The 16,166-nt window shown below is 47.1% G+C and overlaps 1 long non-coding RNA gene across 1 annotated transcript; it reads left to right on the top strand.

Annotated features, from left to right (window-relative positions):
* The first annotated feature begins 11,433 nt into the window (after window positions 1-11,433).
* On the top strand, window positions 11,434-13,061 carry LOC122441413. The gene is made up of 2 exons (XR_006269349.1): window positions 11,434-11,944; window positions 12,348-13,061. It is a non-coding gene; the product is annotated as an uncharacterized LOC122441413 (long non-coding RNA).
* The last annotated feature ends 3,105 nt before the right edge of the window (window positions 13,062-16,166 follow it).

Below are 16,166 nucleotides of genomic sequence, written 5' to 3'. Positions count from 1 at the left end.
ATGGGGGGAGTTCCCTAGCAGTTCACGGGTTAAGACTTTGCCTTCCAATGCAGGGGGTGCGGGTTCCATCCCTGCTTGGGGAGCCAAGATCCCACATTGCCTTGGGGCCAAAAATACCCAAAACAAAAAACAGAAGCAATGTTGTAACAAGTTCAATAGAGAAAGAAAGGAAGGGAGGAAGAAAGAAGGAAGGAGGGAGGGAAGGAAGGAGGCAGGGTAGGAGCCGCCTTGAGCCGGGAAGATCACACACAAGTTCCTGTTTGGGTCTGAGAACCCGGAGAGCTCTGGACAGCCAGGGGAGGAGGCAACTACTCACAGGAGCCTGGGACTCAGGCAAGAGGGAGAGGCCTGCGCTGGACTGGTGGATCTGAGACTCAGGAATTTTGGCCACATGTCTGAGGGCCTGGTGGGTAGGCTTTGAATCGGGGCTTTCTGGTTGCCTCGGCATCTCCCTCAGGCTTCAATCTGCCTCTTTCTCTCTGCAGCTCTGGGCAAGCGCTTGGCATTTTCATAACATGGTTCAAAGCCCAGCCATCTGTTTTCTGAACTGGCCTTTGATCCATTTATCAAAAAAGAGGAGTATAAACAGATTTCCTCCCCTGCAGTTACTGGTGACAACCTGACCCCAAGAGACCAGGGAAGGCATGCACAGTAGTCACATTTTGTGTGTTAAGGGTTCTATACTGAACTATAACGTATTAAGGGGGAAAAAAAGAATGTATGTGTGTCTGTGTACACATATGCATACATATAGAAAGGGAAAAAAGTGGAAGCAATGACAGGTTTTATTTTCTTCAGCTCCAAAAATCACTGTGGATGGTGACTGCAGCCACAAAATTAAAAGATGCTTGCTCCTTGGGAGAAAAGCTATGACAAACCAAGACAGTGTATTAAAAAGTAGAGACATCACTTTGCCGATAAAGGTCCATATAGTCAAAGCTATGGTTTTTCGAGTAGTCATGTATGGATGTGAGAGTTGAACTATAAAGAAAGCCGAGTGCCAAAGAATTGATGCTTTCAAATTGTGGTGCTGGAGAAGACGCTTGAGAGTCCCTTGGACTGCAAGGAGATCCAACCAGTCAATCCTAAAAGCAATCAACCCTGAATATTCATTGGATGCTGAAGCTGAAGCTCCAGTACTTCAGCCTCCTGATGCAAAGAGCCAACTCATTGAAAAAGACCCTGATGCTGGGGAAAATTGAAGGCAAAAGGATAAGAGGAAATAAATTTAAAAACTAAAAAGGAGAATGGAGTGGCAGAGGATGAAATGATTAGATACCATCCCTGACTCAATGAACACGAATGTGAGCAAACTTCAGTAGCTAGTAGAGGACAGAGGAGCCAGGCATGCTGCCGTCCATGGGGTTGCAAAGACTTGGACACAACTTAGCAGCTGAACAACAACAAATATGAATATATGCAGTACCTAAAATGATTGCTGTTGTCAAAAAACACATTTTCTTAAAATTAAGCTTGACAAAGGATTACTGGAAAACAGAATGTAGATAAAGAATCCCTCATAAGAAGACTGTAATCGTGACTTTACCACCACCCATCAGAGGGTGAAAGGAAAATATTGGAAGCAGGCTGCCTGCCAACCATGGGAGGCCAGTGTCAGAACTACCACTACACAGATGCTTAATTTGCAAACACATGGTGGTTTTGTCACTCAAGACTTGCTCCTCAGACCACAAGACAGGGAGCTGGCTTTTCATGCACTAAGTTCAGTCATCCCAGCGGAGACAGATGCTGTTTGTTTTGGCATTTTTGCTAATGTTTATGGAGTTATTTTTGCCTCTAAATCAGAAACAGCTTGTTTGACTGATGTTCGTGGGGCTGCTTTTAAGTTTGACTTTTGTCTGAAAAGTGAAATCGAGAACTTGCAGCTCCTCTTAAGTTAAATTTTACTTTAAAAATCAAGGACTGGCATTAACTTCAGCCTAGCAAGCTGACAGCCTGGCTGGAAGGCTATGGCCGTGCTGTGGCCAGACCATCAGTGGTCCATGGAGAATGCGTAGAGGTGGAGGGGGTCCTGGGGATGCAGCCCATGGCTCAGTGATCACCTCTTCTGACATTTCCTTATCGTGACCCTCCTGAATCCTTGGGAGACTAGGAGGGAGGGTTTCTTATCTTGCTCAGATATTTTATATTGTCCACAGACATCCTTTTTTCCCTAGTGGCTCAGTCGGTAACAAATCTGCCTGGATTGCAGGAGACCCAGGTTCAATCCCTGGGTTGGGAGGATCCCCTGGAGGAGGGCATGGAAACCCACTCCAGTATTCTTGCCTGGAGAATTCCCATGGACAGGGGAACCTGGCGGGCTATAGTCCATGGAGTCACAAAGAGTCGAACACAGCTGAGCAACTAATACTTTCTTGCATGTCATTCTTTTTCAGCAAGTCACAGAGTCACTGCTTCTGTGCATGACCCCTGCACTGTGTGCAGGGTCTGGTTTCTAAGTATGTTGGTTTGACTAGAAGATCCGTGGGGAAGGATGGAGGCAGTGTCTCATTTACCCTTCTTGAGAGCCTCCCTTTACGGGAGTCACTGTGTACAGATCCAATTTTGTCCCTGCACCAGCTGAGAAAAGGCTGCTGTCTGGGCCCCACGTGACTGTCTCCTAACGATGCCTGTTAGCAGGTTAGTAACTAGGAACAGCTGCTTGTTGAGTTGTCAGTGAGACGGTATTATCGGGTCATGGTGGGGGGGTGGGTAAGCTGGGCCTTGGGTTGGGGTGACATCCTATCTATTGAGGAAGGACCTATATAACACTCACTTCTCTAGCTGGGACGTTGGCTCATTCACAGCATGTCTGGTTGTCCTGATGCCCCTGAAAGCATACTCTGAAATAGCGCGCACACACACACGCAAAACAAGAGTGGGGAGCAGGAGGGACTCATTTGTAACTCATGGACACTTAGCACGAAGAACAGTCACGTGACTGCTAGTCAGCCACATGGATCTTATTCATGCAGGAAGCAACCGCCGCTGGTTGGTTGGTTGACAGGTTGGTTGGTGGCTTGGTCTGTTGGTTGGTTAGTGGGTTGGATGATGGCTGAGTGGGTTGGTGGGAGGGTTGGTTGATGGCTGGGTGGGTTGGTTGATAGCTGAGTGGGTTGGTGGGTGGGTTGGTTGACGGCTGGGTTGGTGGGTGGGTTCGTAGGTTTGTTGGTGGGTTGGTTTGATGAAAACCCCATGTGTTTACCCACAAGCCCCTTCCCGGGTTACTCATTGTGTCTCAGAGGGAGAGACTCTGGCAGGTAGGAAGAGTTCACATGGCTGTGAGCTCTAATAGCTTTTGCTAATACTGGGGGGGGGGGGTGGTAACAGCTCACCCTCCTGATTTTGGGGCTGCCCGGGTGGCACAGTTGGTAAAGAACCCACCTCCCAATGCAGGAGACTCAGGAGATGCAGGTTTAATCCCTGGGTTGGGAAGATCCCCAGAGGAGGAAATGGCCACCCACTCCAGGATTCTTGCCTGAAAAATTCCAAGGACATAGGAGCCTGGTGGGTTGGAAAGAGTCAGACACGACTGAAGTAACAGCATGCGTGCAAGTATCTGATCCTTCTAGAATTCCCCACAATCTGCTCTGTAGTGTCATCATTGCTATGCATGTCTCTCATAGACTCTACCCTTCCTGAAGGCACACTCTGGACCTAAAAGCACATCTTAATTTGTCACACTCCCTAATCTAAACCGAACACAACACAGCAGTGAGAAATTGCCTGAAATGAATGAGTGAAAATGTTTCTGCTACATTAAGACTAGTCTTGTTGTGAAAATGCTTTGCTGAGATGTTGTCAAGAAGGGATATGTATTGCACTTGAAATATCAGAAACTAGATGCTTTTAGTGGGAATTTGGTTCTTATATTATTATGACTTAGCATCATATTTCTTTGGAAATTATAAATAATTCAGGGCACATATGGAATCCCTTTTATCTTTTCTGGCTTGTTGATTTGTGGGTAGTTATTATGCCTAATAAAATATGAAAAGAGAACGAGAACTTATCTGAATGTCAACTCAACATTTTGTGGTTGTTGTCTGAGTAATTATCAAGTTACCTTAAATCCTAGAGCCAGGAGCCCATCAAGATAACATATTAGGGGTATATCTGAGTTGCTCGTAAATTTCCTTGATATTTCCCAAAATATTGTGGTATAGTAAGATTCTCTGCTTCCTAGGAAGATATAAATAAAGCCTCTACAGCATCCAGTGGTGATGAATTGAGAATTATGTTCCCATATGACCAGCCAACAACTCCCTGGAATAAGTAATTCCATGAGGACCCTGCTTTAGAACACAGGTGCAAAGTGTCTGGCTTTAAAATTATGGAGCCATTTCTGAGACAAAAGGAAAATGACGTTGATTGCCGAGCATTTATATTGCTTGTTCATCTGCATAGTCAAAAAAGGTAGCACAGCACGACCTTATGTTGTAAAGATATGGCTATTTCAGGTAACCGTCAGGGCTTGTAACCAGGATTTAGTGAAAATATAGAGCAGCAGTTCTCAGATTTATGGATCTTGGGTTCCCTTTACAGTCTTAAAAGCTAGTGAGCATCCCAGAGTTTTTGTTTATGTGGCTTGTATCCATGGATATTTACCATCTTGGAAATTAAAACTGAGAAGAATTTTAAATAATTTTTAACTCAGTTAAAAATAGCAGTGATAAATGCATTGCATTATAATGTAAGAATAAGGTAACTATGTTTCCCCAAATGATATAATTGAGTAAGAAAAGTGATATTGTTTGAGTTTTTATAAATCTTTTTATTGTCCAACTTACTAGAAGCAGGTATCAGCTGTTAATATCCTTGGAGAGAGTTGATGGCACACTGTTAAGAAAATGATATTGAAAAAGACAATTAATGTCTTTGTATTATTATAAAATAGTTTTGACTCTGTTGTGGTTCAGTAGTCACTAAGTTGTGTCTGAATCTTTGCGACCCCATGGACTGCAGCTCACTAGGCTCCCCTGTCCTTCACTATCTCCTTAGAGTTTGCTCAGGCTAATGATCATTGAGTCAATGATGCCATCCAACCATCTCATCCTTTGTTGCCCCCTTCTCCTCCTGCCCTTCATCTTTCCCAGCATCAGGGTCTTTTCCAATGAGCTCTTTTCCAATGACTCTTCGCATCAGGTGGCCAAAGGATTGGAGCTTCAACTGCAGCATCAGTCCTTCCAGTGAAAATTCAGGGTTGATTTCCTTTAGGATTGACTGTTTTGATCTCCTTACTGTCCAAGGGGCTTTCAAGAGTCTTCTCCAGCACCACAATTCAAAAGCAGCAATTCTTTGGTGCTCAGCCTTCTATATGGTCCAGCTCTCACATCCATACATGACCACTGGAAAAACTGTAGCTTTGACTATAACAACCTTTGTTGGCAAAGTAATGTCTCTGCTTTTTAATATGCTGTCTAGGTTTGTCATGAGAGGGTTTGACTCTGTGGACCCCTTGGAAAGACCATGAGCACCCAAGGTGTCATTGGTCTCCTTTTTGAAAACTGTTAATATAGAGTAACTAGTTGAACCAGGATACACACACACACACACACACACACACACACACACACACACACACACACACACACACACACACACACACACACACACACACACACACACACACACACACACGGACCCTGAACTAATACAAAGTCTGTTCTTTGTGCCAAGGTGTTGGCAGTCCCCGGGAGGAACTGTGCTGTGCTGTTTGCCCAAGCTGGTGGGATCTTTTGGATGCTTTCAAACTCCCCTCTGTCCTGCGGACACAGTCTGGCTGCCTGGCTGCTTAGGGTGGTGTGAAGGCTCTACTGACCTGCTCTTGTCCTCTGGGCAGCTCACATTATTCACCTGGTTCCCCAACCATGGACCACTGACCTGTTCTACTTTGTATGACATTTCTGCTTGGCTCGGGTAACCTAGTCACACAGATCACCACTGTGACACCAGTTACAATCAGAAGGGGAACTCTCAAACAGATGAACCTTAGTCAAAACCCCAACTCTTGGACCCTGTCTCCGAGAAGAATATAGAAAGGAGGCCATTCCAGGCTCTGGTGGTGTTGACTGACTCTTCAACCAGCGTGCTCAAAGTCATGCTTCTGCTTGACTCAGCCAACCAAGGGCTGTCTGTCCAGGAAGGGCCACTGGCATTTGGGGGAATAAGGAATGTCCCGTTTGGACCAAGACTTTGTTAGTTTTGAAACGCCAGACATGGAGCTGCAGAGGGGGACCTTGAGCTGCCTCCAGCTATAATTGTTGACCTTCCCAAGTGCTTGCCTAGACTCTGGGCCTGATAACTGCTTATTCCTGCTTCTTCGCTGACTTTGACTCCAGCTCCAACCCCCAGCCTTACTCCCCATGTTCCCTCTACACCCCTATCCACATTCACACTCAGTTCTTTACCTTATGAATGGACCATTTCTTTCCTCATTTCCTGCTGTCTAAACATACATTCAGCTGGAAGTGAGCTCTGCCATCAGCTGGGGCTAGAATTTTGGACCTGGAGAGAGCAGCATAACAAAGGAGTTGAGGCCAGAAAGGATGCAAGAGAACAGTTGGTCAGTGCAAAGTATTCTTGCCCATCATCTGCTTTTCTCCTTGGATGCTCCAGTTTGTCAAGAGTAGGCCACTCATGAGTCACTTGTTTACTGTGTGATTTCATTCCCCTCCCTGGGAGAAAAACACTAGGCAAGTAGAGCTGAGTTCATTTTCCCTGTACCCAGCCCACTTTCTGCTTTTCCCAGCAAAGTTTACCGCCATTCCACGTCCCAGATATTTCCATCAAGGAGTCTCTTGGTCCAGCAGTCTCAGAGTTAACTTGGCTCACCGAGATGAACACAGATGCTGTGTGCTCTTTTTGAAAATCACGTCTGAACCTACAGGCAGGATGACTAGGCTACTCATTTGCCAAATAGAACATACACCGCAAAATGTTCAGGATTATCACAGCGCCCCCAGGAAAGACGAGAGGACAGCTGGCGGTAGGATATCATTTCTGTTCATGTCTGTCCCCCGTCGTTTGGGCTTCTCAGGGGGCTCAGTGTAAAAGAATCTGACTGCCAGTGCAGGAGCCGAAGGAGGCTTGGGTTCGACCCTTGGGTTGGGAAGATCCCCTGGAGAAGGAAATGGCAAGCCACTCCAGTATTCTTGCCTGGGAAATCCCATGGACAGAGGAGGCTGGTGGGCTACAGTCCATGGGGTCGCAAAAGAGCCAGACCCAACCGAGCAACTAAGCACAAACATCCCATCATTCAAACATATTAACAGAGTGCCATGATGTGCCAGACATTTATACATTGGTAAACAAGACACAGATTCTTGCTCCCATGCTATCTACATTCTAGAGAGTAATAAGTCATCATCCATCCAGAATTCTGGATGAAATACATCTTTCCTGTAGGTTCTCCGTCATCATTTTGGTTGTTGTAGCTTTGGTGCTGTTTCTTGTTTGCTTTGAGGGAGCTGAGTATGAGTGACGAGAACAGTGCTTGTTCTCTTGGTAACATCAGGTTTACAGATTTAGTCATTTTTTAACTAGTGTGGTATCTAGTCACCCTACAATGAGTTATATCTGAAATGGTTGCTCCAAATCTTCTGTTGAAAGTGAAAGTGTTAGTCATTCAGTCATTTCCAAGTCTTTGCCACCCCATGGACTGTAGCCCGCAAGGCTCCTCTCTCCAGGCAAGAACACTGACTGGCGTGTACAGCCATTCCCTTCTCCAGGGGATCTTCCCGACCCAGGGATCGAACCTGGGTCTCCTGCATTGCAGGCAGATTCTTTATCGTCTGAGCTACCAGGGAGGCCCAAAATCTTCTGTTGGGAGCACTGAAATGCTCCTATATCTGAAATCATTTTGATATGAAACATCTGACTTTGCTGGTTACCGTTTCTACAAGTGGCCTTTTTCCTTGCACATTTTGTGAGTTTCGACTGGGTTTATACTCCTCAGAGCTTGATCTGTGAAATGTTTTTGAAGCTTGAGTTAAAGTTACTTTCCTCTGAAGAGGATCCGTGTTTGTTGTGTTCAGCACGTGAGTCCTGTCAACCCCAAACTACTTGAAATTCTCTCTTGGGGGTTTTCAAACCACACAGGGCCTGAAATCTGTTTGAACGCCGTCTCCTGGTTATGACTGTTCGGGGGAGATTGTTTTTCTCCTTGGCTCTGAAAAAGGAAGCCTTCTTGTCCATACTGTGTAATCCCTCTTGTTCCCATCCACGCTGATTAGAGCCCTCCTTTGAGATCAAGCGTCACGGAAGGGTCTCCTAGTGGGTCTCAACATGGACAGGGTGTGCCGCTTTCCTTCTGTCTCGACCTGCACAGCATCATATCAACGCTCCAGGTCGCCGGGGTTCGCCTCCTGGGACAACCTAGCTTCAGCCTCATTTACTCCCAGGACCCCTGCCTCCACTGTGTGTTTGGTCTGCACAGACTCCTGTTGTCTAATCGGTTCAGTGATAATTCTGGTATTTTCTTTAATCCTTCTTTTATCCTTCATTTTAGTTGACTTTAGCAGAGGGTGGTCCAAGATGTCTGGGCGTAGAACCGTATACAGGTAATCAGCATTCTGTGAAGGCCGAGGGTCGCCATCTGGTCAGTCACAGATGCCACGTCCACCGTCCAGCTGCTGGCCCAAGGGTGATGTGGACAGGCCCCATCGTCTTCCACCTTGCCTCACCCAGGCTGGAGACATGGTCTCTGCTTCACCGGGGAAACTGGGAATTCTTATGCAGCAATCACAGTCTTCAAAGATAAAAATAAAGTAAGACATCAGTTTTCTGCAAGTTTTCTCACAGTCCTGTGGTGTGGTCAAGGCACAGAACGCCCAGAACCACAGGCTGGCTCCTAACCTAGAATTTTAGTTGCTCTAATACCAGGTTCCAGGCCGTGGCCCCAGGGAGGGGGCGTGGTGGTACAGAGTGGATGGGCCCTTGTGACTGTGTGGGGAGCCTTCTGCTGGATAATTTGTCTATTAAAATTGTAGCTATTGAAAATGAGTATGGAATCCTAGACATGTTGGCAGGTTGAAAAGAATTATTTTCATCATTTGTAGAATCAGAAACTTAAGCATATGTGCCAGGTACATGGAATATTTTTAAATTTTATTTATTTCAATTGGAGGATAATTGCAATATTGTGATGGTTTTTGCAATCCATCAACATGAATCGGCCATAGAAATACATGTGTCCTCTCCACCTGAACACCCCCGTCCCCACCGTCTTCCTCCACGTTGTCACAGAGCAGTGGCTTTGGTGCCCTCTGTCATACATCAAACCCTCACTGGCTCTCTTTTTCATATGTGATAATGTATATGTTTCAATGCTCTTCTCTCAAGTCATCCCACCCTCTCCTTCTCCCTCTGGATCCAAAAGTTCCTTCTTTATGTCTGCCTGCATGGGAATATTATGCAGCCACGAAAAGGAGGGAAATTCTGACACATGCTGCAGCACAGATGAACCATGAAGGCATTGGGCTGAGTGAGAGAAGCCAGACGCAGCAGGACAGTATTGCACAATCCCACCTCTGTGAGGTTCCTGTCTGTCAGATTCACCAAGACGGAAGATACAGTGGTGGCTGCCCGTGGCTGGTGGGGGGAGGGGTGGAGAGTTACTGTTTAATGGCCACAGAGTTTCAGCTCTGGGTGCTGAAAACATCCTGGAGATGGTTGATGATAGTGATGGTTGGTAATAGTGATGCAACTGCGTGAATGTGTTTAATGCCACTGAAGTACGCACTCGAAGGTTAAGGTGGTAAATTTTATGTTATGTATGTGTGTGTGCGTCCTCAGTCACTTCAGTGGTATCTGACCTGATTCTTTGCGACCCTGTGGACTGTAGCCTACCAGGCTCCTTTGTCCATGGGGATTCTGCAGGCAAGAATGCTGGAGTGGGCTGCCATGCCCTCCTCCAGGGGGTCTTCTCGACCCAGGGATGGAACCCACATCTCCTGTGCCTCCTACACTGCAGGTGGATTCTTCACCTGCTGAGCCACCAGGGAAGCCCCATGTTATGTACATTTTACCACATTTGGAAAGAAAGCTTGAGATCACACACCCTCGACATTGTGGGGATCATGCAAGTGTGGTTACCAAACCTCATTACGTGGGTTCTCAGAATGGTGACCAGGGCTAGCCCCTTTCTCGAGGCTGGACAGACTCAGGCCTGTGTGACCCCTGGAAGTGTCTACACTTGTTGAGACTTGGAAGTGTGGGCAGGGCTGTGTTCTGCTGGCTTTGTAGACCGGGGATCACTTACTTTGGCATTTTTAACAAAGATTTAAAGCTTAGGGAATTTGCCAGTTGGCCTGGTCTTACGGCCCCAGTGAAGCAGCATGGACTTTTTTTTTTACTTAAATACAGAACAATAGCAGACGGCACAAAAGCTCTCCCAGGGCTGTTTTTCCCTTGAAGTAACACAAAGGAAGACGGATGCAGGAAAAAACACCCACATGGAATCAAATACTGCAGAAAACACATTTCACACCACATGATGTTACCACAGAAGGAAATGGAGACGGGTTAAAACCATGTGAAGTGCAGAAGGTTCAGGAGTGAGGGCACTCGAGCTATTTTTAGCATCAATGATGCTATAAATCCTGTTTTCCAGTGACACTCTGATGAATCGAATTATTTGCCTTTCTCTGCATTTGCTACACTAATTGTTGTGTGTGATGGAATCAGAGTGGGCCTGGCTGAGGGATGCTGACCCCAGGGGGAGAGGCCTCTTTTGGGGTCAGCTGGGTTTCGCGGGTCCACTGACATCATCTGGGTATCTGGTCCTTGGAGTGCCATACCGGACCCACAGGTGCACTTTTTAGCATTTCACCAGGGCATTTGGGACAATGGAAGTTTTTGAACCAAAAGATCCCCTGGAGGAGGGAATGGCAACCCACTCCAGTATTCTTGCCTGGAGAATCCCATGGACAGAGGAGCCTGGAGGGCTACAGTCATGGGCTTGCAAAGAGTCAGACATGACTGACAGGACTGAGCATGCACTCACATGGTTGGTACCATTTTTGCCGGACCGGAATGTGCTGCCTGGAGAAGTGTGTGGTCCAGGCTGGCCACTAGGGGTGTCTCCGCTGCTCTGGACGTTTGGTCAGTGGGGGTCTCTGCTTCCCTCCCTTCTGCTGAGTCCTCAGGCATGTGGAATCAGGTATTGGCCTGGCCTCTTCCTTCTGAACCTGGCTCCCTGACAAGGCTCAGAATCTCTCAGGGACCCAGGACTCTGTATTTTAGTGGCTCTCCAGCTAGTTCCACTGCCAAGGGAGATCTGGGAATCACAGCTTTCATCAGTTCTTCTCCATCAGTGGTAATGAATAAAGAGCTTCAATGGGAAGCCGATGGGCGGTGGGTGGGGTGGAGTGGTTGGGAGTGGAGGGTGGTCACGGGGGCGGGGGCGGCCCGTGTGCTTCTGGCGCAGCTCAGGTCTCAGCCCTGACATCCGTCTCCTTGGCCGCCTCACCTGCCTGGAAGTGTGTTAGTCGCATCAGTCATGTCCGACTCTTGGTGACACCATGGGCTCTATCCTGCCAGTCTCCTCTGTCCATGGGATTCTCCAGGCAAGAATAGTGGAGTGGGTTGCCATTTCCTTCTCCAGGAGATCGTCCAGACCCAGGGCTCAAACCCGAGTCTCCTACATTGCAGGCAGATTCTTTACCATCTGGAACACACGGCCAAACAGATCCCAGGGCCACTTGCTGAGCTCCTCGGGCAGGCAGAGATCTCAGCATCGGAGGAGGCAGTCACCTGCTCAGGGAACAAGTGCTGTGAAGGTGGGCAGGGGGCCCAGGGACCAGAGAAGCTGATGGCAGAATAAAGAGGCTTGGAGTTCCAGGGACACTTGACTTTGTACTCAGTCACCAGCCAGGAGCTGCTCCCAGAATATCCCTTGTCATGATCATCTTGATGACCCTGGGCCGCCAGGCAGAGGTCACAGGTATGTTCACTTCATTCCTCGGAGGCCCACAGGAAGGTGTGCGATCACTGTGGGAATTGCTCCATACAAAAGGGATAAAACGAGAGAACTTTCTGTGCCAGTTTGGCTCTGAGGGTTGTTCTCCTACACAGCTGAGCTTCACAAGGGCTGGCCCACAAAAACCCATCAGCCTCCCTGGCCCTGGGGAGGCCCTGCAGCCCCGAGCCTTCCCAGCTTCTCATTCGAGAACAGCTGCAGCCACCATCTCACTATTTTGCACGGAGCCATGTCTCCTGACGCTTCTACACCCTGTGACCATAGCTCCAGCCTTCAGTGGTGACTATGTCATGAGCCTTGGCTCAGCATCTTCCTAACATGTCTTAGGAAGTGCCTTCAATTTACTTAAATTCAACTTTATCTTCAGTAGGTGGACCCTCCTGATTTTGCTCCATGAACCACCATGGAAGAACCTTAGGACAATACCAGAGACCAAGGAAAACGGATTTATTAAATGTGGCTGAAAGCCAGAGAAATGTGAAAACTCTTACAGCCAGGGGACTTCAGAATTTGTCAGTTAACCGGTGGTACAGCTAAGCCCAGAAACACTGTGTGTTAAGGGCCCTCTGGACTCCTACACAGATTGCAAAATGTGATGACTCTTCAGAGTTACCTGGCGTCCATGGAAGGTTCTCTGGCAGCAGCTGAGATGGGCAGCCCCAGAGGACCGTCCTCAGGAAGCAGTTGAGTGCAAATGGCTGTGCAGGGGTCAGTGGCCACTGGACTCCAGATGCCAAGGAAGGCTGAGCAGGAGGAAGAGAGAACTAGAGGACTGTCCCCGGAGCTCAGCTAGGAGATGGGAGCAAGAGAGGCAGTTTTCCTAATATTTATGCCTGCTCAAGTGTTCTGCAGGCTGAGAGGAGGTGGGGTCACCTATGACAAAATGGGCATGATTTGAAAACAGCTGAGAACCCAGAAAACTAGTAGCTCATCTTTCCAACTCTGGGTGAAAACAAGAGATAGATCCACAGCCACCAGCTACTGAAAAAAAAAAAAAAAAAGCTACCTGTAAAACTGTAAAAAGAAGAAAGGAACAGATTTGGCTGCTGCTTTTCTTCTTTAACGATCACATGGCTTTAAACATCATCTGAAATGTGCGTTAGGCTCCTTCAGTGATCCACCAACAGTGTCAAGGTAACTGCCTTGCTTTGTTTGCGAGAAATCTCTGCTAATGTTGTTGGTGTTGGTTTTTGCTGATCCTCATTGATACCCATCTGTAAGTGTTTACTTGTTTGAAATTTTTCTGAGTTCAAATGCTGTAACCTGGGTTTTAAATGCTCGCCACTGACTTTTTTTTTTTTTAAGGAAGGGATTGTGAATTATTTAGAGGAAAAATGCCCTCTAAATCTTTTTGTGGAAGTCAATAGACAATATCTCTGGGGCACATATGGGTAGAGAGGAATAATTTGCTTCTTTGATGATATTGAAATGTTCTCAATGTTGTGGATCATGTTTAAAGAAAGTTAAGTGAATTTCAGCTCAATTTAAAACATAATAGTCTGATCTGAGTGCTGCCATTCTGTGTAGCTCTTGAACACATAGAATTAATGAGTAGAAGGCCCGGGGCTTGGGGGGACGGGTATTTTGGCTTAACAGGAAGAATTTTCTAGTAAGTTCAACTAACAGGATCTAGCAGAGGCTGCCAGAGAGCGTAGTGCGTCCTGTTTCCATGGAGACGGACGGCACTGGCTGGGATGCTGTGGGTGGCATTCAGTTTGCAGAGCAGGGGTTCTCCCCTAGCAGTGGTTCTGGGCGCATCGGGATCACCCCTTGAGGGGAGGGGGTGGTAGAGTCAGGCAGGGCCCACCCCCAGAGGGCAGTTAATGTTAATATCATTGGTCTGAGGCACAGCCTGGGGTTCCAGACCAAGGAGCCCCAGTGTCCACCTGCTTTTGGTGGAAGTGGGTGACACTTAGCATCCCTCCTACCACTCATGCCCAGCAGTCTTGATACACCTACAGCTTCATACCATGGGGCGCTGCTTAGGAATATAGAACCTCAGCCCTACCCAGACCTACCTGCTCAGAATTGCAGTTTAACAAGATTTCAGGTGATATGGGTGTCCATGGGCACCTGAGAAGCACTGCCATAGACCTTGATTTATAAAGCATTTTGGACTGCTTTTTCTTGTTTTTTATTTATTTTAATTAATTTATTTTTTGAGCCAAGCTGTGGGTCATGTGAGATCTTGGTTCCCTGACCAGAGATTGAAAATGTGCCCCCTGCAGTGGAAGCTCAGAGTCTTAACCACTGAACCACCAGGGAAGTCCCTGCTTTTTCTCATTTTATCTTGTGAAGGTGGCGTTCGTGGTAAAGAACCTGCCTGCCAATGCAGGACATATGAGACGTGGGTTCAACCCCCTGGTGGAGGGCAAGGCAATCCACTCCAGAATTCTTGCCTGAAGAATCCTTTGTGACCCCATGAACTGTAGCCCACCAGGCTCCTCTGTCCGTGGGATTTCCCAGGTAAGAATATTGGAGTATTCTAGGGTTAGGAGAGGGTTGCCATTTCCTCCTCCAGGGGATCTTCGGAACTCAGGGATCAAACCCACTCCTCCTGCTTGGCAGACAGATTACTTTCCGCTGAGCCCCCAGGGAAGCCCCTTGCTATTTTACCTCTTTAATATTATTAATACATTTCAGACAGATGGGTTAATTTTGTTCAATCCTAGTCCAGACCAAGACCCCCTGGGTCCAGATATAGTCCTCAGTGTCAGGGTTGATGCCAGACCACCGGCACACTCGGTCACAGGTGGCGCAGATGGGATCCCAGGGTCAGACTGGGCTCACGGCCTAGTCCTCGCCGCTGACAGACCAGACGGCAGGTCTCTGACCTACGTCTGACTCAGCGGCAGAGAGCCGCAGACCTGAACTTCAGGCACCCCCTGTTCCAGAGTCTCAAGGATTTCCGTGCACAGTTAAGAGCAGAGCAGACTAGCACGAATTGCCCTGATGGCCATCGTGGACAGAGAACGCTGTCATAGCCAGGCCTCCCCATCCTATCTCCTTGTCACCTGTCTGGGCACCTGGGCAGATAATTCACACGCAGAAGAACACTTGGGCAAAATTACTCTCCTCAAGTAATCAGAAGACCACATTTTTTTCCTACTTTAAACTTTTTATTTTTCTATCGGGGTCTAACTGATTAACAATAGTGTGATAGTTTCAGGTAAACGGTGAAGGGACCCAGCCATACATACACATGTATCCATTCTCCCGCAAACTCCCCTCCCATCCTGGCTGCCATGTAACATTGACTAGAGTTCCATGTGCTCTACAGGATCACCTTGTGAAGACCACATTTTTCAAAGTTGAAGTGTAGTTGACTTTAAATGCTGATCACTTCAGTTTGTTGTTGTTTGGTCCCTAAGTCATGTCTGACTCTTTGTGACCCCATGGGCTGTAGCACGCCAGGCTTCCCTGTCCTTCACCATATCCCAGAGTTTGCTCAAACTCCCGTCCATTGAGTCAGTGATGTCATCCAACCATTTCATCCTCTGTCACCCCTTTCTTCTCCTGCCTTCATTCTTTCCCAGCATCAGGGTCTTTTCCAGTGAGTTGGCATCAGGTGGCCAAAGTATTGGAGCTTCAGCTTCAGCATCAGTCCTTCCAATGAATATTCAGGGTTGATTTCCCTTAGGATTGACTGGTTTGATCTCCTTGTAGTCCACAGTTTTGTTTATACACACACACACACACACACACACACACTTTTTTATATTCTTTTCCTTTATGGTTTATCACAGAGTATTGAATAGAGTTCCCTGTGCTGTACAGTACAACCTTATTTATCCATTTGATATATAATAGTTTGCATCTGCTCATCTTGAGCCCCCCATCTGTCCCTCCCCTGCCCCCACTGCCCGCTTGGCAACCACAGGTCTCTTCTGTGTCTGTGACTCTGTTTCTGTTTCATAGATAAGTTTGTTTGTGTCATATTTCAGATTACACATAGAAGTGACTATCTTATTTGTCTTTGGCTTGCTTAGTGTGATCTCTGGGGCCATTTATGTTGCTGCATATAGCATTATTTCACTCTCTTTATGGCTGAATAATATTCCACTTTGTGTGTGTGTGTAGGGGGTGGAGGGCCAGCCAAAAAGTTCATTCAAGAAAACCCAAATCATCTGAATATACCACATCTCCTTTATTCATCTCTCCGTGGATATTTAGCTTGTTTCCATGG

This window comes from Cervus canadensis, chromosome 5, assembly GCF_019320065.1.
Source record: "Cervus canadensis isolate Bull #8, Minnesota chromosome 5, ASM1932006v1, whole genome shotgun sequence".
Classification (NCBI taxonomy): Eukaryota; Metazoa; Chordata; class Mammalia; order Artiodactyla; family Cervidae; genus Cervus; species Cervus canadensis.
Note: the sequence above shows the minus strand (reverse complement) of the source record. Positions and strands in the feature narration are given on the sequence as shown.